This window comes from Schistocerca cancellata, unplaced genomic scaffold (genome assembly GCF_023864275.1).
Source record: "Schistocerca cancellata isolate TAMUIC-IGC-003103 unplaced genomic scaffold, iqSchCanc2.1 HiC_scaffold_961, whole genome shotgun sequence".
In the NCBI taxonomy this organism is placed as follows: Eukaryota; Metazoa; Arthropoda; class Insecta; order Orthoptera; family Acrididae; genus Schistocerca; species Schistocerca cancellata.
This window is the reverse complement of record NW_026046969.1, coordinates 1,499-5,000: the sequence shown is the minus strand read 5'-3', so window position 1 is coordinate 5,000 and position 3,502 is coordinate 1,499. Positions and strand designations below refer to the sequence as shown.

The window sequence follows — 3,502 nt, the reverse complement described above, 5'->3', positions numbered from 1 at the left end:
CTGCCTTCCTTGGATGTGGTAGCCGTTTCTCAGGCTCCCTCTCCGGAATCGAACCCTGATTCCCCGTTACCCGTTACAACCATGGTAGGCGCAGAACCTACCATCGACAGTTGATAAGGCAGACATTTGAAAGATGCGTCGCCGGTACGAGGACCGTGCGATCAGCCCAAAGTTATTCAGAGTCACCAAGGCAAACGGACCGGACGAGCCGACCGATTGGTTTTGATCTAATAAAAGCGTCCCTTCCATCTCTGGTCGGGACTCTGTTTGCATGTATTAGCTCTAGAATTACCACAGATCCAAGTAACGTGGGTACGATCTAAGGAACCATAACTGATTTAATGAGCCATTCGCGGTTTCACCTTAATGCGGCTTGTACTGAGACATGCATGGCTTAATCTTTGAGACAAGCATATGACTACTGGCAGGATCAACCAGGAGCTGCGTCAACTAGAGCTGAGCAGCCGGCCGCCCGGGAGTGTGTCCCAGGGGCCCGCGCGAACACGCAAGCGTCCGCTCAATTATTCTGCAAACAGGAGGAGGCTGAGCTCCCCTGCACAATACACCTCGAAACCCTCTCAGGTCCCGGCGGCGCGCAGCGCCGTCCTAAGTACTTGGTCGGGTTCGAGAGAGGCGCAATCGCCCGGAGTTAGGCGAGTAGACGCTTTAGGTGCGACCACCCGTGCTCCCAACTGAGCTTGCCGCTGCCGACAGAGGCCCGGGAGCGTGCTGTCGTGGCATTGCCGGCGGGAGACAACACGCGCCACCTACGGTGACCGGCAGCTCCAACGCCAGCGCCACAGAAGGGCAAAGGCCCCACGTGGGTGCCGAAGCGAACTCTCCCAGCACAGCGCACGTGCCAACACGTCTGCACAACTGCGATACAAACCACCAGCGAGAACCGCTGGGGCGACCGAGCAGCAGACGGCGTCGCGGCGCCGAGTGCCGGGCGGCGGCGCATCCTCAACGCACACAGTCCTCAGTCGGACCAGCACACTGCAGATGTCCACCGCGCTTCGCACCGGGCCCGCGAGGACCCACTTTGGCCGCCCGGCGCCGCGCGCAGGGTGCCCCGGCGCGCAGCTGCGCCGCCTGCCGCGTCCGTCGGCCGGCGCGCCTGCCACTGGGCGCCCCCACCAGCCGGCTGTAGCGCGTGCGCCCACGCACCGCGCGGCCAGCACGCCGGGCGGCCCCCCCTCACCGGCCGGGGACGGTCCCACCCAGCCACCGCCGCGTATCGCTTCACACACAGATTTGCCCTTACTGATTTACCTCCAGCAACAACAACCGCACCACAATGGGTTTACCAGTTGTTCATTTGCGTAACGTCACCAGCAAACGTAGACGTCCATCCCAGTTTGCAAATGCAACGATTATTGCATACCTGTCTGTTAGGTGTCACGACACACTACGTCTGCCCACATACACGCAACAAAATGTGCACGACTAGAGAACACGTGGGAGGTGGCCCCCTACGTATGCGATGTCCATTACGAGACCGACTGTCAACCAGCATCTGTACCATGTCGCAGATGTGGAACGCGGTGCACCATGCTATCACACTGTGTGAGAAGAGACGACTACGTTTGAATACACGCGCCACTACATCAACAGACGGCTCATGCTGATCGCCATCCAGGGCGTCCGTTAATCCCACACGTCTCTATGGCGTACCACACTGCAATGTAGCTGTTATGGGGAGACGGCACGTGGCTGAGTGCACAACATTTGGACCGTATGGTTCGCTGTTGTTGGGCGCAGTCGTTGTACGGTCACACATGTGCCACAGCGTATCATGCAGTACATACGGACCTATGTGCAGTACAATGTGAGGGTTAAGCTTACGACATCAGCGGACAGTGGACACAGGCCGTACCACGACGTAGACTGAGCGCTTCGACATGCGAATGCCAGTGAACAGCTGCGAAGGGCATTGAACACGCAAGCACCTGAACGACCAGCGTGCGAAGGCAGGGGGGAGGGTGGGGGCGATGTACATCCTGCAGTCGTCCACATTACAGTGTACAGCGGGAGCATGTAAAAAGTAAGCAACACTTGCGAAGTGTTGAACATGAAACGATACACAAGAGGGTGGGCGGTGCGAGTAGCGAACTATATTCAGAGGGTTGTGGTTAGACAACACTGGATTAATGTAACGTGTCATATGCCAATTACAGAGCAGGTTAAGGCACAACTTGGGTTAGGTTAAGGCACAACGTGGGTTAGGTTAAGGCACAACTTGGGTTAGGTTAAGGCACAACGTGGGTTAGGTTAAGGCACAACGTGGGTTAGGTTAAGGCACAACGTGGGTTAGGTTAAGGCACAACGTGGGTTAGGTTAAGGCACAACGTGGGTTAGGTTAAGGCACAACGTGGGTTAGGTTAAGGCACAACGTGGGTTAGGTTAAGGCACAACGTGGGTTAGGTTAAGGCACAACGTGGGTTAGGTTAAGGCACAACGTGGGTTAGGTTAAGGCACAACGTGGGTTAGGTTAAGGCACAACGTGGGTTAGGTTAAGGCACAACGTGGGTTAGGTTAAGGCACAACGTGGGTTAGGTTAAGGCACAACGTGGGTTAGGTTAAGGCACAACTTGGGTTAGGTTAAGGCACAACTTGGGTTAGGTTAAGGCACAACTTGGGTTAGGTTAAGGCACAACTTGGGTTAGGTTAAGGCACAACTTGGGTTAGGTTAAGGCACAACTTGGGTTAGGTTAAGGCACAACTTGGGTTAGGTTAAGGCACAACTTGGGTTAGGTTAAGGCACAACTTGGGTTAGGTTAAGGCACAACGTGGGTTAGGTTAAGGCACAACGTGGGTTAGGTTAAGGCACAACGTGGGTTAGGTTAAGGCACAACGTGGGTTAGGTTAAGGCACAACGTGGGTTAGGTTAAGGCACAACGTGGGTTAGGTTAAGGCACAACGTGGGTTAGGTTAAGGCACAACGTGGGTTAGGTTAAGGCACAACGTGGGTTAGGTTAAGGCACAACGTGGGTTAGGTTAAGGCACAACGTGGGTTAGGTTAAGGCACAACGTGGGTTAGGTTAAGGCACAACGTGGGTTAGGTTAAGGCACAACGTGGGTTAGGTTAAGGCACAACGTGGGTTAGGTTAAGGCACAACGTGGGTTAGGTAAGGCACAACGTGGGTTAGGTTAAGGCACAACTTGGGTTAGGTTAAGGCACAACGTGGGTTAGGTTAAGGCACAACTTGGGTTAGGTTAAGGCACAACTTGGGTTAGGTTAAGGCACAACTTGGGTTAGGTTAAGGCACAACTTGGGTTAGGTTAAGGCACAACTTGGGTTAGGTTAAGGCACAACTTGGGTTAGGTTAAGGCACAACTTGGGTTAGGTTAAGGCACAACTTGGGTTAGGTTAAGGCACAACTTGGGTTAGGTTAAGGCACAACGTGGGTTAGGTTAAGGCACAACGTGGGTTAGGTTAAGGCACAACGTGGGTTAGGTTAAGGCACAACGTGGGTTAGGTTAAGGCACAACGTGGGTTAGG

At 54.5% G+C, this 3,502-nt stretch overlaps 1 non-coding gene across 1 annotated transcript in view; it reads right to left on the bottom strand.

The window, feature by feature from the left end:
* The window catches only part of LOC126149977 (small subunit ribosomal RNA), a 1,907-nt gene extending 1,466 nt beyond the window's left edge, over nucleotides 1–441 (bottom strand). Inside the window, exon 1 of the ribosomal RNA XR_007531231.1 lies at nucleotides 1–441. This exon is cut by the window's left edge and continues 1,466 nt beyond it. This is a non-coding gene — a ribosomal RNA (small subunit ribosomal RNA).
* Between the last annotated feature and the right edge of the window lie 3,061 nt (nucleotides 442–3,502).